We start from the raw sequence: 25495 nt of genomic DNA on the forward strand, positions 1-25495 counted from the left end.
CTCCCCATTTTCTAGATCCTTGCAGATGTAGTGGTTATAACCCTTCTGCAAAATTAGCAGAGATATGCTTATTGCTCAGTGGGAGGAGGGAAGATTTCTGATGCTGGGAGACGTGCACTTGACAGATTTATTTAATTTGAGGAGGCACACCTCCGGTTTGGGTTAGGCCCTTGGCAGTCTTTCAATACAGAAAAATATCCAAAACAGCAACGGAGATTTAGCCTAAGTTCCTGGCTGCCCCCCAGCTTTCAGGTTACTGGGACTGGGTTGTGCTACACACACTGTATCCTAAATATACAGGGCACTGAAGACTGATAGACAAAGGCTTAATCTTCCAGTTCAGTAGATATAAGATGCAGATTTGGAGTCACCACTAATGGCCAAAAAATGGGACTAAACGCTGGAGCACGAGAAACTAATTTTGAGTAGCACCTGGTTGCAGCTCACAGATTTTAATTACCTCCACCGCACCTATACAAACTTCAGGATGTGAGGGAAGATAGGGCGGAAGACTTGCATGCAGTTACACCGTGGGCCGCGCTGCGGGTAACTTCTAAATGCTGCTTCCTAGCTCATCCCATTTTCTCCTTACAGGCATTTCATAATGGAGATAACGTAGAAGGAACACAAGGTCAGGCCCCAGCATCAGGAATAAAAGGAAGTGAAGGCGGTCTAGTGGCCGAGAAGAGACAACAAGAGGCAGAGTCAAGAAATGATGCACAACACCAGAGAGAGCGAAAGGAGAGGAAGTGAGGAGTCCTTAGTGGAAGCCATCACAGAAGTTGAGAAGGCCCTCACCAGCAGCCAGAATCCTGAGCTTCTGCTATCAAGAGGAGACCCGAGCCGGAGAGCATTACCCAATTCCTGGAGGACCATCAGCAAGATGATTCACCCAGCCATGCTCTCGGAGAAGTGTAGCTCACACAGATGTGTAAACACGTGTCGTTCCGATTCGGGAAACAGGAGGGTATTACTGGTACAGCAGGTTGGGGGTTACGATAAGGATCTAAGGGAGTTTCCCATATTTTGATGCTAAAGCATTGTCACTCATGAACCTACGAGTTACTTCTTGGGCTTTATTTCTTTAGCTTTTTGGTTAGGGTCTTAATGGAGTTCACATTTCATTCAGGTTGAAGATCGTTTTGAGTTCAACATTTTGCCTTCAGAGAGGCAGCCGAAGGAGATGAAATGAGATCAAGGAAGCGGAGGAGGCCCTTGCCAGCAGCTAGAACCCCAAGCTTCTGTTAAGAGAAGATTCCGAGCCAGACAGCAGTAACCAATGCCTGGAGGGCTCTCGGAGAAGCGTGGCTCTCACAGGTGCATAAAACGTTGCCATTCTGATTTGGGAAACAGTAAAGTATTACATGAGACGGCAGGTTGGGGATTACGATAAGAATTTAAGGGAGTTCCCCACATATTGATACTAATGCAAAATAACTAACGTACGAGTGACTTCCTGAGGTTGATTCCTTTAATTCTTTTGGTTTTAGTCTTAATGGAGTTCACATTTCGCTTCTGGTTGAGGATCTATTTGAATTTCGACATCTTGTTTTTCTTCATTGCTACAACACCCCCTCCCTGGTGTGGGTGTATGGGACAACCTCCTTTGCACAAACCGAATGATCCTAGGCATGTTTTCCTGGACAGTCTTTACTAACCCCACCCGAGCCCTTACATATGAAACAGGAGAAAATCCAAGCTCTGACCTGTGTCCTTCCTTCCGAGGATGCCGGATGACCCACAGCTCAGAAGAACTTATCAAAAGGAAGAAAGAAAAGAAGCTTAGAGGCCTTTGGAACACTAAATACTTATATATTTATACTGTACATAAAAAGAATAAACCCTGTAAATACTATGCATGGTATTCTAGTTGTCATTCATACGCCAAGTGACAAGTGGTGGAAAATGCAGGCATAACCGTTGATGCAAAATGAATGCATAAATCCGGCAGTTGGCCCAGGGACAAAGTAAACTAGAATGGCCCTTAGAATGCCAGATGTCATCAGCCAAAGCTGCTCATGAATTATTTTGTGGCTCCATGAAGAGACAGGCAGATCAGATCACCAAAATGGCTGAGAACCATGCACAAGGCACTACAGGGCAAGCCCTTGGCAGACTTGCCACTCGTTTTTGTCCCACTGTGTCACTACAAAAACTCCTTCCTGGGGAGTATGTTGTTTCCTTTCTTTTGAATTTTGACAGATGGACAATTTATTTAGCTCCTCTCTTGACTGGAGAGGCACAGACAGCCTGTCAAACCAGTAATATCAGAGGTGACACCCCATATGAAGAAATCAAAAAAATCATCCTTGGCAGACTTAGACAAAGAGGCATATCGGATTTGTTTTCGCAGGGAAGGAGGACTACCATGTGATACCTCGAAGACCCTGTACTTTAAGATTGGAAGCACTGTTGAGAAGTGGTTAAAACCCCAAGAGACCAGTCGAGAGTAAATCATGGACAAGATGTACTTGGAACAGTACTTTAAGGCCCTACCCCAACAGACACAAAAGTGGCTTTGCCTAACGCAAAGTCACTCATGATCCTACAAGTGACCTCCTTGAGTTTATTTCTTTAACTCTTTTGGTTACGATCTTACAGGAATTCACATTTCACCTCAGGATGTCTGAGTTCAACATTTTGTTGTTTTTCATTGCTCCCCACCTACCAAAGGGCAGACACATGTGGCAATCTCTGTTGCACAAACCCGGGTGATCTTAGACAAGTTTCGGTGGCGGGTCTTCACTAACCCCACCCTAGGCCTTACAAACAAAACAAAGGAGAAAATTCAAGCACTTACATGTGTCTTTCCGAGGGTAATGGAGGACACACAGCTGGCAAGGAACTATGAGAAGGAAGAAAGAAAAGAAGCTTAGAGGCATTTTGAACGCTAAATCCATATATATTTAACCATACACATAATAAACCCATAAAGACTATACATGGTGTCTAAGTTGTAACTCATACGCCAAGCAACAACTAACCATCTGCAGATTAATAGAATTTATACTGACAGGCCGTCAAAATGCCCAAAAGGCTGAGTGGGAGTAATTCCATCCAGAGGGTGGTATTTTTAACTCACTAAGACCCCACCACTCCTATCCCTTTTAGCACTCACATTGCTGAAAACATCAGTACTCCCACGTATTCCGTCGGTCGCAGCATGCCTTGTTCTGTAGCAGAACAGGAGGAAACCCAATAATGAAGCATGCCACCAAGGGGTATCCCTGGTGCGAGAGGGTTTTTCATACATAAAAAAACCTGTGGAAGTCCCTTCAAGCACAAAGCCACAAAAAGAATCCAAGACTACTTACCTGTTGGATCTCCAGCTACAGTGGCATCACCTGCAGAGACATTCTTGAGATCGGCAGCAACCCTAAAAAAAGAAACACAAAACCGAAAGAAAAAGTATGAATCCACGGAATGCCCTTGGGAGTGCAACATGGCAAGCTCTACAACAAGTTTGGGGACTACTCCTGAGTAACACTATTACTAAGTCAAAACAACATAGAGTAACGTTTGAGACACATCCTGAAAGTACAGAGTAGGTTTTAAAAACATCAGGAACCATTTTTCTAAAAGACATTAACAGGTGTGCCATCAGGCTTGATTATTTGGCAAAGGCATTTTCCTTGAGCAAGAATAACAAGTGCTTATGAACTGCAAAAAATAAATTGCTGATATGAATCGATCCAGGAGACTTTATAAAGAAGTGCCACAACTGGATTAATCCTTGAGACATTAATCAAGGAGCTGCAAACCATTGTATGGGTGACTGTGTGTTCCCAAGAATAAGGTATAGCACAACATGTAGCAAAAGTGTTCAAATAGTTCAGAATTTTGTCAGGTGTTTGTTAATTCTTGCCTTTTATAATTACAGTTAAATGTCAAAGTAAAGCACCCAGCTGAGATAGAAGATGTTTGAAGCTAGACATTTTCCCCTTGAGACATTACAGACCCTTTGCACTTTCACTGGTTTCCTCGTCCTTCCCACGGCCTTTGCCACAGTCATGCTGATCCCTTGGTCGATTCCCCACTCCTCATCCATATACCACAACCATGTTGAGGCCCAGCCCTTCACCCCACTACCCACGAGTCTTTCCTGAGGCAATCCACAAATTGAAGCTTCCTCCCTGGTCCTTCCCTGCTTCCAGATTGCACACACATTTAGGCTCAAAATTCTGCCAGATTTGCAAATTTTGCGAGATCCGGCATCCACTTTGATCTCAGTAGTGTAAATACCACACCGATCCCTGATTGCCTTTGCTTGACTTCTTACCTACCAGGTTGGAAGCTCTTCAGTCATGGTCATCCAAAGATTTCCTTCCTTGGCTCCAACCGGGACCTGTCGCCTGCCTAGGTGTAGTCTCCTCAGCACCAATCTGGAGTCCATAACCTGGAAAACAGAGAAAATCTTTGAAACGTCTGAAACACTTTTGACCACACACAAGCATCAAAGAATGTCAATACACTGAACCTTTAGAAACACATTTTGAACAGTTTGTGGACAATTTAGCAGATACATTTAAGACTAAGGCCTTCATTATGAAGCCGCCCGCCAAGATCTGACCGCCGGACGGCCGCCAACGCGGCCGCACTCCCTCTGCGGTCATTATGAGATCCCTGCTGGGCCAGTGGGCGGAAACCTGGTTTCCGCCCGCCAGCCCAGCGGGGATCTGGGCCGCAACACAGGAGCCGGCTGTATTGCCGGCTGTATTGCGGCCGTGCGACAGGTTGCACCTGTCGTGCTTTTCACTGTCTGCTATGCAGACAATGAAAAGCTGCATGGGACCCTGTCAGTGCCCATGCCAGTGGCATGGGCAGTACAGGGGCCCCCAGGGGCCCCGCGACTCCCCGTACCGCCAGCCTTTTCCTGGCGGTTCAAACCGCCAGGAAAAGGCTGGAGGTCGGGGACTCGAAATCCCCTGGGCAGCGCTGGATTATCACCGCCGGGGCAAATGTGGCGGGAAACCGCGTTTCCGCCGCAGTCAGAATTCCTGGGATTGCACTGCCAGCCTGTTGGCGGTGCAATCGCCACAACAGCCCTGGCAGTCTTTGACCGCCAGGGTTGTAATGATCCCCTAAGAGTGTTGGTGAGTGTCAACTAAATCACTAAGCACAGGGTGTCAAAAACTCATACATTGTAGTACTCTTGTTTTCTTTTCAATGTATTACCATGTAACCTGTATGACTAACTAGGGAAGGACCAATCCAAAGAGAACTTAATGTGCAGCCCTCCATGCTTCAAATAGAGATTTCAACAGTAATGTCACATTATTTATTGGTAAGGTAACTAATGTTACATATGTAGGTATGTAAGTATGATTAATGTTTAATGTTTGTGCTCCAACAGTGTGTTATGAAGGAGGTCAACAGACAAGAGTCTATACTCTCTAAAGTTGTACAGACCACAGAAGACTTTGAGGTTTCTGCAGATTCTAGCTTATACAGCTTTTCTCTGCCAACACAAACCCCACTTCCCCTAAAGATCACCACCCAACACCCACTAAACATCATGCGTCAGGGGAACTGGTGGACTCTCTTTGCTCCCACAGGCTCCTGGTTTTCAGGTGAGTGGAAACTTGACATTGACTTTGTGAGTCAGCTCCAACACACAGCCTTTTGTTGCTTGGATGAGGCCAATTGGGAAAAACAGCTACTGAAGGGTTGCTGGGAGGAGTAACCCATTCCCATTATGATAATGAGGATCAGAGAGGTGCCCACTCACTGCCCGTTCGTTAATGAACATACTGCAGACATGTGGTGGACAGAGACTGGTAGGGTTCTGAAGAGCTCCCCATTTTCTAGATCCTTGCAGATGTAGTAGTTATAAGCCTTCTGCAAAATTAGCAGAGATATGCTTATTGCTCAGTGGGAGGAGGAAAGATTTCTGATGCTGGGAGACGTGCACTTGACAGATTTATTTAATTTGAGGAGGCACAACTCCGGTTTGGGTTAGGCCCTTGGCAGTCTTTCAATACAGAAAAATATCCAAAACAGCAAGGGAGATTTAGCCTAAGTTCCTGGCTGCCCCCCAGCTTTCAGGTTACTGGGACTGGGTTGTGCTACACACACTGTATCCTAAATATACAGGGCACTGAAGACTGATAGACAAAGGCTTAATCTTCCAGTTCAGTAGATATACGATGCAGATTTAGAGTCACCGCTAATGGACAAAAAATGGGACTAAACGCTGGAGCACGAGAAACTAATTTTGAGTAGTACCTAGTTCCAGCTCACAGATTTTAATTACCTCCACCGCACCTATACAAACTTCTGGATGTGAGGGAAGATAGGGCGGAAGACTTGCATGCAGTTACACCGTGGGCCGCGCTGCGGGTAACTTCTAAATGCTGCTTCCTAGCTCATCCCATTTTCTCCTTACAGGCATTTCATAATGGAGATAACTTAGAAGGAACACAAGGTCAGGCCCCAGCATCAGGAATAAAAGGAAGTGAAGGCGGTCTAGTGGCCGAGAAGAGACAACAAGAGGCGGAGTCAAGAAATGATGCACAATGCCAGAGAGAGCGAAAGGAGAGGAAGTGAGGAGTCCTTAGTGGAAGCCATCACAGAAGTTGAGAAGGCCCTCACCAGCAGCCAGAATCCTGAGCTTCTGCTATCAAGAGGAGACCCGAGCCGGAGAGCAGTACCCAATTCCTGGAGGACCATCAGCTAGATGATTCACCCAGCCATACTCTCGGAGAAGTGTAGCTCACACAGATGCGTAAACACTTGTTGTTCCGATTCGGGAAACAGGAGGCTATTACTGGTACAGCAGGTTGGGGGTTACGATAAGGATCTAAGGGAGTTTCCCATATTTTGATGCTAAAGCATTGTCACTCATGAACCTACGAGTTACTTCTCGGGCTTTATTTCTTTAGCTTTTTGGTTAGGGTCTTAATGGAGTTCACATTTCACTTCAGGTTGAAGATCGTTTTGAGTTCAACATTTTGCCTTCAGAGAGGCAGCCGAAGGAGATGAAATGAGATCAAGGAAGCGGAGGAGGCCCTCGCCAGCAGCTAGAACCCCAAGCTTCTGTTAAGAGAAGATTCCGAGCCAGACAGCAGTAACCAATGCCTGGAGGGCTCTCGGAGAAGCGTGGCTCTCACAGGTGCATAAAACGTTGCCATTCTGGTTTGGGAAACTGTAAAGTATTACATGAGACGGCAGGTTGGGGATTACGATAAGAATTTAAGGGAGTTCCCCACATATTGATACTAATGCAAAATAACTAACGTACGAGTGACTTTCTGAGGTTGATGCCTTTAATTCTTTTGATTTTAGTCTTAATGGAGCTCACATTTCGCTTCTGGTTGAGGATCTATTTGAATTTCGACATTTTGTTTTTCTTCATTGCTACAACACCCCCTCCCCAGTGCGGGTGTATGGGACAACCTCCTTTGCACAAACCGGGTGATCCTAGGCATGTTTTGCTGGAGAGTCTTTACTAACCCCACCCGAGCCCTTACATATGAAACAGGAGAAAATCCAAGCTCTTACCTGTGTCCTTCCTTCCGAGGATGCCGGGTGACCCACAGCTCAGAAGAACTTATCAAAAGGAAGAAACAAAAGAAGCTTAGAGGCCTTTGAACACTAAATACTTATATATTTATCCATAAAAAGAATAAACCCTGTAAATACTATGCATGGTATTCTAGTTGTCATTCATACGCCAAGAGACAAGTGGTGGCAAATGCAGGCATAACCGTTGATGCAAAATGAATGCATAAATCCGGCAGTTGGCCCAGGGACAAAGTAAACTAGAATGGCCCTTAGAATGCCAGATGTCATCAGCCAAAGCTGCTCATGAATTATTTTGTGACTTCATGAAGAGACAGGCAGATCAGATCACCAAAATGGCTGAGAACCATGCACAAGGCACTACAGGGCAAGCCCTTGGCAGACTTGCCACTCGTTTTTGTCCCACTGTGTCACTACAAAAACTCCTTCCTGGGGAGTATGTTGTTTCCTTTCTTTTGAATTTTGACAGATGGCCAATTTATTTAGCTCCTCTCTTGATTGGAGAGGCACAGGCAGCCTGTCAAACCAGTAATATCAGAGGTGACACCCCATATGAAGAAATCAAAAAAATCATCCTTGGCAGACTTAGACAAACAGGCATATCGGATTTGTTTTTGCAGGGAAAGAGGACTACCATGTGATACCTCGAAGTCCCTGTACTTTAAGATTGGAAGCACTGTTGAGAAGTGGTTAAAACCCCAAGAGACCAGTCGAGAGTAAATCATGGACAAGATCTACTTGGAACAGTACATAAAGGCCCTACCCCAACAGACACAAAAGTGGCTTCGCCTAACGCAAAGCCACTCATGATCCTACAAGTGACCTCCTTGAGTTTATTTCTTTAACTCTTTTGGTTACGATCTTACAGGAATTCACATTTCACCTCAGGATGTCTGAGTTCAACATTTTGTTGTTTTTCATTGCTCCCCACCCACCAAAGGGCAGACACATGTGTCAATCTCTGTTGCACAAACTGGGTGATCTTAGACAAGTTTCGGTGGCGGGTCTTCACTAACCCCACCCTAGCCCTTACAAACAAAACAAAGGAGAAAATTCAAGCACTTACATGCGTCTTTCCGAGGGTGATGGAGGACACACAGCTGGCAAGGAACTGTGAGAAGGAAGAAAGAAAAGAAGCTTAGAGGCATTTTGAACGCTAAATCCATATATATTTAACCATACACATAATAAACCCATAAAGACTATACATGGTGTCTAAGTTGTAACTCATACGCCAAGCGACAACTAACCATCTGCAAATTAATAGAATTTATACTGACAGGCCGTCAAAATGCCCAAAAGGCTGAGTGGGAGTAATTCCATCCAGAGGGTGGTATTTTTAACTCACTAAGACCCCACCACTCCTATCCCTTTTAGCACTCACATTGCTGAAAACATCAGTACTCCCATGTATTCCGTCGGTCGCAGCATGCCTTGTTCTGTAGCAGAACAGGAGGAAACCCAATAATGAAGCATTCCACGAAGGGGTATCCCTGGTGCGAGAGGGTTTTTCATACAAAAAAAAAAAAAAACTGTGGAAGTCCCTTCAAGCACAAAGCCACAAAAAGAATCCAAGACTACTCACCTGTTGGATCTCCAGCTACAGTGGCATCACCTGCAGAGACATTCTTGAGATCGGCAGCAACCCTAAAAAAAGAAACACAAAAACAAAAGAACAAGTAAGAATCCACGGAATGCCCTTGGGAGTACAACATGGCAAGCTCTACAACAAGTTTGGGCACTACTCCTGAGTAACACTATTGCTAAGTCAAAACAACATAGAATAACGTTTGAGACACATCCTGAAAGCACAGAGTAGGTTTTAAAAACATCAGGAAGCATTTTTCTAAAAGACATTAACAGGTGTGCCATCAGGCTTGATTATTTGGCAAAGGCAGTTTCCTTGAGCAAGAATAACAAGTGCTTATGAACTGCAAAAAATAAATTGCTGATATGAATCGACCCAGGAGACTTTATAAAGAAGTGCCACAACTGGATTAATCCTTGAGACATTAATCAAGGAGCTGCAAACCATTGTATGGGTGACTGTGTGTTTCCAAGAATAAGGTATAGCACATAATGTAGCAAAAGTGTTCAAATAGTTCAGAATTTTGTCAGGTGTTTGTTAATTCTTGCCTGTTATAATTACAGTTAAATGTCAAAGTAAACCACCCAGCTGAGATAGAAGATGTTTGAAGCTAGACATTTTCCCCTTGAGTCATTACAGACCCTTTGCACTTTCACTGGTTTCCTCGTCCTTCCCACGGCCTTTGCCACAGTCATGCTGATCCCTTGGTCGATTCCCCACTCCTCATCCATATACCACAACCATGTTGAGGCCCAGCCCTTCACCCCACTACCCACGGGTCTTTCCTGAGGCAATCCACAAATTAAAGCTTCCTCCCTGGTCCTTCCCTGCTACCAGATTGCACACACATTTAGGCTCAAAATTCTGCCAGATTTGCAAATTTTGCGAGATCCGGCATCCACTTTGATCTCAGTAGTGTAAATACCACACCGATCCCTGATTGCCTTTGCTTGACTTCTTACCTACCAGGTTGGAAGCTCTCAGTCATGGTCATCCAAAGATTTCCTTCCTTGGCTCCAACCGGGACCTGTCGCCTGCCTAGGTGTAGTCTCCTCAGCACCAATCTGGAGTCCATAACCTGGAAAACAGAGAAAATCTTTGAAACGTCTGAAACACTTTTGACCACACACAAGCATCAAAGAATGTCAATACACTGAACCTTTAGAAACACATTTTGAACAGTTTGTGGACAATTTAGCAGATACATTTAAGACTAAGGCCTTCATTATGAAGCCGCCCGCCAAGATCTGACCGCCGGACGGCCGCCAATGCGGCCGCACTCCCTCTGCGGTCATTATGAGATCCCTGCTGGGCCGCAACACAGGAGCTGGCGGTGTTGCGGCCGTGCGACGGGTTGCACCCGTCGTGCTATTCACTGTCTGCTATGCAGACAGTGAAAAGCTGCATGGGGCCCTGCCAGTGCCCATGCCAGTGGCACGGGCAGTACAGGGGCCCCCAGGGGCCCCGCGACTCCACGTACCGCCAGCCTTTTCCTGGCGGTTCAAACCGCCAGGAAAAGGCTGGAGGTCGGGGACTCGCAATCCCCTGGGCAGCGCTGGATTATCACCGCCGGGGCAAATGTGGCGGGAAACCGCCGGCCCGATGGTGTGACCGCCGCGTTTCCGCCGCCGTCATAATTCCTGGGATTGCACCGCCAGCCTGTTGGCGGTGCAATCACCACAACAGCCCTGGCGGTCTTTGACCGCCAGGGTTGTAATGACACCATAAGAGTGTTGGTGAGTGTCAACTAAATCACTAAGCACAGGGTGTCAAAAACTTAGACATTGTAGTACTCTTGTTTTCTTTTCAATGTATTACCATGTAACCTGTATGACTAACTAGGGAAGGACCAATCCAAAGAGAACTTAATGTGCAGCCCTCCATGCTTCAAATAGAGATATCAACAGTAATATCACATTATTTATTGGTAAGGTAACTAATGTTACATATGTAGGTATGTAAGTATGATTAATGTTTTAATGTTTGTGCTCCAACAGTGTGTTATGAAGGAGGTCAACAGACAAGAGTCTATACTCTCTAAAGTCGGACAGACCACAGAAGACTTTGAGGTTTCTGCAGATTCTAGCCTATACACCTTTTCTCTGCCAACACAAACCCCACTTCCCCTGAAGATCACCACCCAACACCCACTAAACATCATGCGTCAGGGGATCTGGTGGACTCTCTTTGCTCTCACAGGCTCCTGGTTTTCAGGTGAGTGAATCTTGACATTTACTTTGTGAGTCAGCTCCAACACACAGCCTTTTGTTGCTTGGATGAGGCCAATTGGGAAAAACAGCTACTGAAGGGTTGCTGGGAGGAGTAACCCATTCCCATTATGATAATGAGGATCAGAGAGGTGCCCACTCACTGCCCGTTCGTTAATGAACATACTGCAGACATGTGGTGGACAGAGACTGGTAGGGTTCTGAAGAGCTACCCATTTTCTAGATCCTTGCAGATGTAGTGGTTATAAGCCTTCTGCAAAATTAGCAGAGATATGCTTATTGCTCAGTGGGAGGAGGGAAGATTTCTGATGCTGGGAGACGTGCACTTGACAGATTTATTTAATTTGAGGAGGCACAACTCCGGTTTGGGTTAGGCCCTTGGCAGTCTTTCAATACAGAAAAATATCCAAAACAGCAAGGGAGATTTAGCCTAAGTTCCTGGCTGCCCCCCAGCTTTCAGGTTACTGGGACTGGGTTGTGCTACACACACTGTATCCTAAATATACAGGGCACTGAAGACTGATAGACAAAGGCTTAATCTTCCAGTTCAGTGGATATACGATGCAGATTTGGAGTCACCACTAATGGACAAAAAATGGGACTAAACGCTGGAGCACGAGAAACTAATTTTGAGTAGCACCTAGTTCCAGCTCACAGATTTTAATTACCTCCACCGCACCTATACAAACTTCTGGATGTGAGGGAAGATAGGGCGGAAGACTTGCATGCAGTTACACCATGGGCCGCGCTGCGGGTAACTTCTAAATGCTGCTTCCTAGCTCATCCCATTATCTCCTTACAGGCATTTCATAATGGAGATAACTTAGAAGGAACACAAGGTCAGGCCCCAGCATCAGGAATAAAAGGAAGTGAAGGCGGTCTAGTGGCCGAGAAGAGACAACAAGAGGCGGAGTCAAGAAATGATGCACAATGCCAGAGAGAGCGAAAGGAGAGGAAGTGAGGAGTCCTTAGTGGAAGCCATCACAGAAGTTGAGAAGGCCCTCACCAGCAGCCAGAATCCTGAGCTTCTGCTATCAAGAGGAGACCCGAGCCGGAGAGCAGTACCCAATTCCTGGAGGACCATCAGCAAGATGATTCACCCAGCCATGCTCTCGGAGAAGTGTAGCTCACACAGATGTGTAATCACTTGTCGTTCCGATTCGGGAAACAGGAGGGTATTACTGGTACAGCAGGTTGGGGGTTACGATAAGGATCTAAGGGAGTTTCCCATATTTTGATGCTAAAGCATTGTCACTCATGAACCTACGAGTTACTTCTTGGGCTTTATTTCTTTAGCTTTTTGGTTAGGGTCTTAATGGAGTTCACATTTCACTTCAGGTTGAAGATCGTTTTTAGTTCAACATTTTGCCTTCAGAGACGCAGCCGAAGGAGATGAAATGAGATCAAGGAGTGCAGGAGGCCCTCGCCAGCAGCTAGAACCCCAAGCTTCTGTCAAGAGAAGATTCCGAGCCAGACAGCAGTAACCAATGCCTGGAGGGCTCTCGGAGAAGCGTGGCTCTCACAGGTGCATAAAACGTTGCCATTCTGATTTGGGAAACGGTAAAGTATTACATGAGACGGCAGGTTGGGGATTACGATAAGAATTTAAGGGAGTTCCCCACATATTGATACTAATGCAAAATAACTAACGTACGAGTGACTTCCTGAGGTTGATTCCTTTAATTCCTTTGGTTTTAGTCTTAATGGAGTTCACATTTCGCTTCTGGTTGAGGATCTATTTGAATTTCGACATTTTGTTTTTCTTCATTGCTACAACACCCCCTCCCCAGTGTGGGTGTATGGGACAACCTCCTTTGCACAAACCGAATGATCCTAGGCATGTTTTCCTGGAGAGTCTTTACTAACCCCACCCGAGCCCTTACATATGAAACAGGAGAAAATCCAAGCTCTGACCTGTGTCCTTCCTTCCGAGGATGCCGGATGACCCACAGCTCAGAAGAACTTATCAAAAGGAAGAAAGAAAAGAAGCTTAGAGGCCTTTGGAACACTAAATACTTATATATTTAAACATAAAAAGAATAAACCCTGTAAATACTATGCATGGTATTCTAGTTGTCATTCATACGCCAAGTGACAAGTGGTGGAAAATGCAGGCATAACCGTTGATGCAAAATGAATGCATAAATCCGGCAGTTGGCCCAGGGACAAAGTAAACTAGGATGGCCCTTAGAATGCCAGATGTCATCAGCCAAAGCTGCTCATGAATTATTTTGTGACTCCATGAAGAGACAGGCAGATCAGATCACCAAAATGGCTGAGAACCATGCACAAGGCACTACAGGGCAAGCCCTTGGCAGACTTGCCACTCGTTTTTGTCCCACTGTGTCACTACAAAAACTCCTTCCTGGGGAGTATGTTGTTTCCTTTCTTTTGAATTTTGACAGATGGCCAATTTATTTAGCTCCTCTCTTGACTGGAGAGGCACAGGCAGCCTGTCAAACCAGTAATATCAGAGGTGACACCCCATATGAAGAAATAAAAAAAATCATCCTTGGCAGACTTAGACAAAGAGGGATATCGGATTTGTTTTCGCAGGGAAAGAGGACTACCATGTGATACCTCAAAGACCCTGCACTTTAAGATTGGAAGCACTGTTGAGAAGTGGTTAAAACCCCAAGAGACCAGTCGAGAGTAAATCATGGACAAGATGTACTTGGAACAGTACTTTAAGGCCCTACCCCTACAGACACAAAAGTGGCTTCGCCTAACGCAAAGTCACTCATGATCCTACAAGTGACCTCCTTGAGTTTATTTCTTTAACTCTTTTGGTTACGATCTTACAGGAATTCACATTTCACCTCAGGATGTCTGAGTTCAACATTTTGTTGTTTTTCATTGCTTCCCACCCACAAAAGGGCAGACATGTGGCAATCTCTGTTGCACAAACCCGGGTGATCTTAGACAAGTTTCGGTGACGGGTCTTCACTAACCCCACCCTAGCCCTTACAAACAAAACAAAGGAGAAAATTCAAGCACTTACATGTGTCTTTCCGAGGGTGATGGAGGACACACAGCTGGCAAGGAACTATGAGAAGGAAGAAAGAAAAGAAGCTTAGAGGCATTTTGAACGCTAAATCCATATATATTTAACCATACACATAATAAACCCATAAAGACTATACATGGTGTCTAAGTTGTAACTCATACGCCAAGCGACAACTAACCATCTGCAGATTAATAGAATTTATACTGACAGGCCGTCAAAATGCCCAAAAGGCTGAGTGGGAGTAATTCCATCCAGAGGGTGGTATTTGTAACTCACTAAGACCCCACCACTCCTATCCCTTTTAGCACTCACATTGCCGAAAACATCAGTACTCCCACGTATTCCGTCGGTCGCAGCATGCCTTGTTCTGTAGCAGAACAGGTGGAAACCCAATAATGAAGCATGCCACCAAGGGGTAACCCTGGTGCGAGAGGGTTTTTCATACAAAAAAAAACCTGTGGAAGTCCCTTCAAGCACAAAGCCACAAAAAGAATCCAAGACTACTTACCTGTTGGATCTCCAGCTACAGTGGCATCACCTGCAGAGACATTCTTGAGATCGGCAGCAACCCTAAAAAAAGAAACCCAAAAACGAAAGAACAAGTAAGAATCCACGGAATGCCCTTGGGAGTACAACATGGCAAGCTCTACAACAAGTTTGGGCACTACTCCTGAGTAACACTATTACTAAGTCAAAACAACATAGAGTAACGTTTGAGACACATCCTGAAAGGACAGAGTAGGTTTTAAAAACATCAGGAACCATTTTTCTAAAAGACAATAACAGGTGTGCCATCAGGCTTGATTATTTGGCAAAGGCAGTTTCCTTGAGCAAGAATAACAAGTGCTTATAAACTGCAAAAAATAAATTGCTGATATGAATCGACCCAGGAGACTTTATAAAGAAGTGCCACAACTGGATTAATCCTTGAGACATTGATCAAGGAGCTGCAAACCATTGTATGGGTGACTGTGTGTTCCCAAGAATAAGGTATAGCACAGAATGTAGCAAAAGTGTTCAAATAGTTCAGAATTTTGTCAGGTGTTTGTTAATTCTTGCCTGTTATAATTACAGTAAAATGTCAAAGTAAACCACCCAGCTGAGATAGAAGATGTTTGAAGCTAGACAGTTTCCCCTTGAGTCATTACAGACCCTTTGCACTTTCTCTGGTTTCCTCGTCCTTCCCACGGCCTTTGCCACAGTCATGCTGATCCCTTGGTCGATTCCCCACTCCTCATCCATATACCACAACCATGTTGAGGCCCAGCCCTTCACCCCACTACCCACGAGTCTTTCCTGAGGCAATCCACAAATTAAAGCTTCCTCCCTGGTCATTCCCTGCTTCCAGATTGCACACACATTTAGGCTCAAAATTCTGCCAGATTTGCAAATTTTACGAGAACCGGCATCCACTTGGATCTCAGTAGTGTAAATACCACACCGATCCTTGATTGCCTTTGCTTGACTTCTTACCTACCAGGTTGGAAGCTCTTCAGTCATGGTCATCCAAAGATTTCCTTCCTTGGCTCCAACCGGGACCTGTTGCCTGCCTAGGTGTTGTCTCCTCAGCACCAATCTGGAGTCCATAACCTGGAAAACAGAGAAAATCTTTGAAACATCTGAAACACTTTTGACCACACACAAGCATCAAAGAATGTCAATACACTGAACCTTTAGAAACACATTTTGAACAGTTTGTGGACAATTTAGCAGATACATTTAAGACTAAGACCTTCATTATGAAGCCGCCCGCCAAGATCTGACCGCCGGACGGCCGCCAATGCGGCCGCCAATGCGGCCGCACTCCCTCTGCGGTCATTATGAGATCCCTGCTGGGCCGGTGGGCGGAAACCTGGTTTCGGCCCGCCAACCCAGCGGGCATCTGGGCCGCAACACAGGAGCTGGCGGTGTTGCGGCTGTGCGACGAGTTGCACCCGTCGTGCTTTTCACTGTCTGCTATGCCAGTGGCATGGGCAGTACAGGGGCCCCCAGGAGCCCCGCGACTCCCCGTACCGCCAGCCTTTTCCTGGCAGTTTGGCTGGAGGTCGGGGACTCGCAATTCCCTGGGCAGCGCTGGATTATCACCGCCGGGGCAAATGTGGCAGGAAACCGCCAGCCCCGACGGTGTGACCGCCGCAGTCATAATTCCTGGGATTGCACCGCCAGCCTGTTGGCGGTACAATCGCCACAACAGCCCTGGCGGTCTTTGACCGCCAGGGTTGTAATGACCCCCTAAGAGTGTTGGTGAGTGTCAACTAAATCACTAAGCACAGGGTGTCAAAAACTCAGACATTGTAGTACTTTTGTTTTCTTTTCAATGTATTACCATGTAACCTGTATGACTAACTAGGGAAGGACCAATCCAAAGAGAACTTAATGTGCAGCCCTCCATGCTTCAAATAGAGATATCAACAGTAATGTCACATTATTTATTGGTAAGGTAACTAATGTTACATATGTAGGTATGTAAGTATGATTAATGTTTAATGTTTGTGCTCCAACAGTGTGTTATGAAGGAGTCAACAGACAAGAGTCTATACTCTCTAAAGTCGGACAGACCACAGAAGACTTTGAGGTTTCTGCAGATTCTAGCCTATACACCTTTTCTCTGCCAACACAAACCCCACTTCCCCTAAAGATCACCACCCAACTCCCACTAAACATCATGCGTCAGGGGATCTGGTGGACTCTCTTTGCTCCCACAGGCTCCTGGTTTTTAGGTGAGTGGAAACTTGACATTTACTTTGTGAGTCAGCTCCAACACACAGCCTTTTGTTGCTTGGATGATGCCAATTGGGAAAAACAGCTACTGAAGGGTTGCTGGGAGGAGTAACCCATTCCCATTATGATAATGAGGATCAGAGAGGTGCCCACTCACTGCCCGTTCGTTAATGAACATACTGCAGACATGTGGTGGACAGAGACTGGTAGGGTTCTGAAGAGCTCCCCATTTTCTAGATCCTTGCAGATGTAGTGGTTATAACCCTTCTGCAAAATTAGCAGAGATATGCTTATTGCTCAGTGGGAGGAGGGAAGATTTCTGATGCTGGGAGACGTGCACTTGACAGATTTATTTAATTTGAGGAGGCACAACTCCGGTTTGGGTTAGGCCCTTGGCAGTCTTTCAATACAGAAAAATATCCAAAACAGCAAGGGAGATTTAGCCTAAGTTCCTGGCTGCCCCCAAGCTTTCAGGTTACTGGGACTGGGTTGTGCTACACACACTGTATCCTAAATATACAGGGCACTGAAGACTGATGACTGATAGACAAAGGCTTAATCTTCCAGTTCAGTAGATATCAGATGCAGATTTGGAGTCACCGCTAATGGACAAAAAATGGGACTAAACGCTGGCGCACGAGAAACTAATTTTGAGTAGCACCTAGTTCCAGCTCACAGATTTTAATTACCTCCACCGCACCTATACAAACTTCTGGATGTGAGGGAAGATAGGGCGGAAGACTTGCATGCAGTTACACCGTGGGCCGCGCTGCGGGTAACTTCTAAATGCTGCTTCCTAGCTCATCCCATTTTCTCCTTACAGGCATTTCATAATGGAGATAACTTAGAAGGAACACAAGGTCAGGCCGCAGCATCAGGAATAAAAGGAAGTGAAGGCGGTCTAGTGGCCGAGAAGAGACAACAAGAGGCAGAGTCAAGAAATGATGCGCAATGCCAGAGAGAGCGAAAGGAGAGGAAGTGAGGAGTCCTTAGTGGAAGCCATCACAGAAGTTGAGAAGGCCCTCACCAGCAGCCAGAATCCTGAGCTTCTGCTATCAAGAGGAGACCCGAGCCGGAGAGCAGTACCCAATTCCTGGAGGGCCATCAGCAAGATGATTCACCGAGCCATGCTCTCGGAGAAGTGTAGCTCACACAGATGTGCAATCACTTGTTGTTCTGATTCGGGAAACAGGAGGGTATTACTGGTACAGCAGGTTGGGGGTTACGATAAGGATCTAAGGGAGTTTCCCATATTTTTATGCTAAAGCATTGTCACTCATGAACCTACGAGTTACTTCTTGGGCTTTATTTCTTTAGCTTTTTGGTTAGGGTCTTAATGGAGTTCACATTTCACTTCAGGTTGAAGATCGTTTTGAGTTCAACATTTTGCCTGCAGAGAGGCAGCCGAAGGAGATGAAATGAGATCAAGGAAGCGGAGGAGGCCCTCGCCAGCGGCTAGAACCCCAAGCTTCTGTTAAGAGAAGATTCCGGGCCGGACAGCAGTAACCAATGCCTGGAGGGCTCTCGGAGAAGCGTGGCTCTCACAGGTGCATAAAACGTTGCCATTCTGATTTGGGAAACGGTAAAGTATTACATGAGACGGCAGGTTGGGGATTACGATAAGAATTTAAGGGAGTTCCCCACATATTGATACTAATGCAAAATAACTAACGTACGAGTGACTTCCTGAGGTTGATTCCTTTAATTCTTTTGGTTTTAGTCTTAATGGAGTTCACATTTCGCTTCTGGTTGAGGATCTATTTGAATTTCGACATCTTGTTTTTCTTCATTGCTACAACACCCCCTCCCTAGTGTGGGTGTATGGGACAACCTCCTTTGCACAAACCGAATGATCCTAGGCATGTTTTCCTGGACAGTCTTTACTAACCCCACCCGAGCCCTTACATATGAAACAGGAGAAAATCCAAGCTCTGACCTGTGTCCTTCCTTCCGAGGATGCCGGATGACCCACAGCTCAGAAGAACTTATCAAAAGGAAGAAAGAAAAGAAGCTTAGAGGCCTTTGGAACACTAAATACTTATATATTTATACATAAAAAGAATAAACCCTGTAAATACTATGCATGGTATTCTAGTTGTCATTCATACGCCAAGTGACAAGTGGTGGAAAATGCAGGCATAACCGTTGATGCAAAATGAATGCATAAATCCGGCAGTTGGCCCAGGGACAAAGTAAACTAGAATGGCCCTTAGAATGCCAGATGTCATCAGCCAAAGCTGCTCATGAATTATTTTGTGGCTCCATGAAGAGACAGGCAGATCAGATCACCAAAATGGCTGAGAACCATGCACAAGGCACTACAGGGCAAGCCCTTGGCAGACTTGCCACTCGTTTTTGTCCCACTGTGTCACTACAAAAACTCCTTCCTGGGGAGTATGTTGTTTCCTTTCTTTTGAATTTTGACAGATGGCCAATTTATTTAGCTCCTCTCTTGACTGGAGAGGCACAGGCAGCCTGTCAAACCAGTAATATCAGAGGTGACACCCCATATGAAGAAATAAAAAAAATCATCCTTGGCAGACTTAGACAAAGAGGCATATCGGATTTGTTTTCGCAGGGAAAGAGGACTACCATGTGATACCTCGAAGACCCTGTACTTTAAGATTGGAGGCACTGTTGAGAAGTGGTTAAAACCTCAAGAGACCAGTTGAGAGTAAATCATGGACAAGATGTACTTGGAACAGTACTTTAAGGCCCTACCCCAACAGACACAAAAGTGGCTTCGCCTAACGCAAAGCCACTCATGATCCTACAAGTGACCTCCTTGAGTTTATTTCTTTAACTCTTTTGGTTACGATCTTACAGGAATTCACATTTCACCTCAGGATGTCTGAGTTCAACATTTTGTTGTTTTTCATTGCTCCCCACCCACCAAAGGGCAGACACATGTGGCAATCTCTGTTGCACAAACTGGGTGATCTTAGACAAGTTTCGGTGGCGGGTCTTCACTAACCCCACCCTAGCCCTTACAAACAAAACAAAGGAGAAAATTCAAGCACTTACATGCGTCTTTCCGAGGGTGATGGAGGACACACAGATGGCAAGGAACTATGAGAAGGAAGAAAGAAAAGAAACTTAGAGGCATTTTGAACGCTAAATCCATATATATTTAACCATACACATAATAAACCCATAAAGACTATACATGGTGTCTAAGTTGTAACTCATACGCCAAGCGACAACTAACCATCTTCAGATTAATAGAATTTATACTGACAGGCCGTCAAAATGCCCAAAAGGCTGAGTGGGAGTAATTCCATCCAGAGGGTGGTATTTTTAACTCACTAAGACCCCACCACTCCTATCCCTTTTAGCACTCACATTGCTGAAAACATCAGTACTCCCACGTATTCCGTCGGTCGCAGCATGCCTTGTTCTGTAGCAGAACAGGAGGAAACCCAATAATGAAGCATTCCACCAAGGGGTATCCCTGGTGCGGGAGGGTTTTTCATACCAAAAAAAAAAACTGTGGAAGTCCCTTCAAGCACAAAGCCACAAAAAGAATCCAAGACTACTCACCTGTTGGATCTCCAGCTACAGTGGCATCACCTGCAGAGACATTCTTGAGATCGGCAGCAACCCTAAAAAAAGAAACACAAAAACAAAAGAACAAGTAAGAATCCACGGAATGCCCTTGGGAGTACAACATGGCAAGCTCTACAACAAGTTTGGGCACTACTCCTGAGTAACACTATTGCTAAGTCAAAACAACATAGAATAACGTTTGAGACACATCCTGAAAGCACAGAGTAGGTTTTAAAAACATCAGGAACCATTTTTCTAAAAGACATTAACAGGTGTGCCATCAGGCTTGATTATTTGGCAAAGGCAGTTTCCTTGAGCAAGAATAACAAGTGCTTAAGAACTGCAAAAAATAAATTGCTGATATGAATCGACCCAGGAGACTTTATAAAGAAGTGCCACAACTGGATTAATCCTTGAGACATTAATCAAGGAGCTGCAAACCATTGTATGGGTGACTGTGTGTTTCCAATAATAAGGTATAGCACATAATGTAGCAAAAGTGTTCAAATACTGTAGTTCAGAATTTTGTCAGGTGTTTGTTAATTCTTGCCTATTATAATTACAGTTAAATGTCAAAGTAAAGCACCCAGCTGAGATAGAAGATGTTTGAAGCTAGACATTTTCCCCTTGAGTCATTACAGACCCTTTGCACTTTCACTGGTTTCCTCGTCCTTCCCACGGCCTTTGCCACAGTCATGCTGATCCCTTGGTCGATTCCCCACTCCTCATCCATATACCACAACCATGTTGAGGCCCAGCCCTTCACCCCACTACCCACGGGTCTTTCCTGAGGCAATCCACAAATTAAAGCTTCCTCCCTGGTCCTTCCCTGCTACCAGATTGCACACACATTTAGGCTCAAAATTCTGCCAGATTTGCAAATTTTGCGAGATCCGGCATCCACTTTGATCTCAGTAGTGTAAATACCACACCGATCCCTGATTGCCTTTGCTTGACTTCTTACCTACCAGGTTGGAAGCTCTCAGTCATGGTCATCCAAAGATTTCCTTCCTTGGCTCCAACCGGGACCTGTCGCCTGCCTAGGTGTAGTCTCCTCAGCACCAATCTGGAGTCCATAACCTGGAAAACAGAGAAAATCTTTGAAACGTCTGAAACACTTTTGACCACACACAAGCATCAAAGAATGTCAATACACTGAACCTTTAGAAACACATTTTGAACAGTTTGTGGACAATTTAGCAGATACATTTAAGACTAAGGCCTTCATTATGAAGCCGCCCGCCAAGATCTGACCGCCGGACGGCCGCCAATGCGGCCGCACTCCCTCTGCGGTCATTATGAGATCCCTGCTGGGCCGCAACACAGGAGCTGGCGGTGTTGCGGCCGTGCGACGGGTTGCACCCGTCGTGCTATTCACTGTCTGCTATGCAGACAGTGAAAAGCTGCATGGGGCCCTGTCAGTGCCCATGCCAGTGGCATGGGCAGTACAGGGGCCCCCAGGGGCCCCGCGACTCCACGTACCGCCAGCCTTTTCCTGGCGGTTCAAACCGCCAGGAAAAGGCTGGAGGTCGGGGACTCGCAATCCCCTGGGCAGCGCTGGATTATCACCGCCGGGGCAAATGTGGCGGGAAACCGCCGGCCCCGACGTTGTGACCGCCGCGTTTCCGCCGCAGTCATAATTCCTGGGATTGCACCGCCAGCCTGTTGGCGGTGCAATCGCCACAACAGCCCTGGCGGTCTTTGACCGCCAGGGTTGTAATGACCCCCTAAGAGTGTTGGTGAGTGTCAACTAAATCACTAAGCACAGGGTGTCAAAAACACAGACATTGTAGTACTCTTGTTTTCTTTTCAATGTATTACCATGTAAACTGTATGACTAACTAGGGAAGGACCAATCCAAAGAGAACTTAATGTGCAGCCCTCCATGCTTCAAATAGAGATATCAACAGTAATGTCACATTATTTATTGGTAAGGTAACTAATGTTCCATATGTAGGTATGTAAGTATGTTTAATGTTTAATGTTTGTGTTCCAACAGTGTGTTATGAAGGAGGTCAACAGACAAGAGTCTATACTCTCTAAAGTCGGACAGACCACAGAAGACTTTGAGGTTTCTGCAGATTCTGCCTATACACCTTTTCTCTGCCAACACAAACCCCACTTCCCCTAAAGATCACCACCCAACACCCACTAAACATCATGCGTCAGGGGAACTGGTGGACTCTCTTTGCTCCCACAGGCTCCTGGTTTTCAGGTGAGTGAATCTTGACATTTACTTTGTGAGTCAGCTCCAACACACAGCCTTTTGTTGCTTGGATGAGGCCAATTGGGAAAAACAGCTACTGAAGGTTTGCTGGGAGGAGTAACCCATTCCCATTATGATAATGAGGATCAGAGAGGTGCCCACTCACTGCCCGTTCGTTAATGAACATACTGCAGACATGTGGTGGACAGAGACTGGTAGGGTTCTGAAGAGCTCCCCATTTTCTAGATCCTTGCAGATGTAGTGGTTATAAGCCTTCTGCAAAATTAGCAGAGATATGCTTATTGCTCAGTGGGAGGAGGGAAGATTTCTGATGCTGGGAGACGTGCACTTGACAGATTTATTTAATTTGAGGAGGCACAACTCCGGTTTGGGTTAGGCCCTTGGCAGTATTTCAATACAGAAAAATATCCAAAACAGCAAGGGAGATTTAGCCTAAGTTCCTGGCTGCCCCCCAGCTTTCAGGTTACTTGGACTGGGTTGTGCTACACACACTGTATCCTAAATATACAGGGCACTGAAGACTGATAGACAAAGGCTTAATCTTCCAGTTCAGTAGATATAAGATGCAGATTTGGAGTCACCGCTAATGGACAAAAAATGGGACTAAACGCTGGAGCACGAGAAACTAATTTTGAGTAGCACCTAGTTCCAGCTCACAGATTTTAATTACCTCCACCGCACCTATACAAACTTCTGGATGTGAGGGAAGATAGGGCGGAAGACTTGCATGCAGTTACACCATGGGCCGCGCTGCGGGTAACTTCTAAATGCTGCTTCCTAGCTCATCCCATTATCTCCTTACAGGCATTTCATAATGGAGATAACTTAGAAGGAACACAAGGTCAGGCCCCAGCATCAGGAATAAAAGGAAGTGAAGGCGGTCTAGTGGCCTAGAAGAGACAACAAGAGGCGGAGTCAAGAAATGATGCACAATGCCAGAGAGAGCGAAAGGAGAGGAAGTGAGGAGTCCTTAGTGGAAGCCATCACAGAAGTTGAGAAGGCCCTCACCAGCAGCCAGAATCCTGAGCTTCTGCTATCAAGAGGAGACCCGAGCCGGAGAGCAGTACCCAATTCCTGGAGGACCATCAGCAAGATGATTCACCCAGCCATGCTCTCGGAGAAGTGTAGCTCACACAGATGTGTAATCACTTGTCGTTCCGATTCAGGAAACAGGAGGGTATTACTGGTACAGCAGGTTGGGGGTTACGATAAGGATCTAAGGGAGTTTCCCATATTTTGATGCTAAAGCATTGTCACTCATGAACCTACGAGTTACTTCTTGGGCTTTATTTCTTTAGCTTTTTGGTTAGGGTCTTAATGGAGTTCACATTTCACTTCAGGTTGAAGATCGTTTTTAGTTCAACATTTTGCCTTCAGAGACGCAGCCGAAGGAGATGAAATGAGATCAAGGAGCAGAGGAGGCCCTCACCAGCAGCTAGAACCCCAAGCTTCTGTCAAGAGAAGATTCCGAGCCAGACAGCAGTAACCAATGCCTGGAGGGCTCTCGGAGAAGCGTGGCTCTCACAGGTGCATAAAACGCTGCCATTCTGATTTGGGAAACGGTAAAGTATTACATGAGACGGCAGGTTGGGGATTACGATAAGAATTTAAGGGAGTTCCCCACATATTGATACTAATGCAAAATAACTAACGTACGAGTGACTTCCTGAGGTTGATTCCTTTAATTCCTTTGGTTTTAGTCTTAATGGAGTTCACATTTCGCTTCTGGTTGAGGATCTATTTGAATTTCGACATTTTGTTTTTCTTCATTGCTACAACACCCCCTCCCCAGTGTGGGTGTATGGGACAACCTCCTTTGCACAAACCGGGTGATCCTAGGCATGTTTTCCTGGAGAGTCTTTACTAACCCCATCCGAGCCCTTACATATGAAACAGGAGAAAATCCAAGCTCTGACCTGTGTCCTTCCTTCCAAGGATGCCGGATGACCCACAGCTCAGAAGAACTTATCAAAAGGAAGAAAGAAAAGAAGCTTAGAGGCCTTTGGAACACTAAATACTTATATATTTAAACATAAAAAGAATAAACCCTGTAAATACTATGCATGGTATTCTAGTTGTCATTCATACGCCAAGTGGTGGAAAATGCAGGCATAACCGTTGATGCAAAATGAATGCATAAATCCGGCAGTTGGCCCAGGGACAAAGTAAACTAGGATGGCCCTTAGAATGCCAGATGTCATCAGCCAAAGCTGCTCATGAATTATTTTGTGACTCCATGAAGAGACAGGCAGATCAGATCACCAAAATGGCTGAGAACCATGCACAAGGTACTACAGGGCAAGCCCTTGGCAGACTTGCCACTCGTTTTTGTCCCACTGTGTCACTACAAAAACTCCTTCCTGGGGAGTATGTTGTTTCCTTTCTTTTGAATTTTGACAGATGGCCAATTTATTTAGCTCCTCTCTTGACTGGAGAGGCACAGGCAGCCTGTCAAACCAGTAATATCAGAGGTGACACCCCATATGAAGAAATCAAAAAAATCATCCTTGGCAGACTTAGACAAAGAGGCATATCGGATTTGTTTTCGCAGGGAAAGAGGACTACCATGTGATACCTCGAAGACCCTGCACTTTAAGATTGGAAGCACTGTTGAGAAGTGGTTAAAACCCCAAGAGACCAGTCGAGAGTAAATCATG

This window comes from Pleurodeles waltl, chromosome 2_2, assembly GCF_031143425.1.
Source record: "Pleurodeles waltl isolate 20211129_DDA chromosome 2_2, aPleWal1.hap1.20221129, whole genome shotgun sequence".
Taxonomy (NCBI): domain Eukaryota; kingdom Metazoa; phylum Chordata; class Amphibia; order Caudata; family Salamandridae; genus Pleurodeles; species Pleurodeles waltl.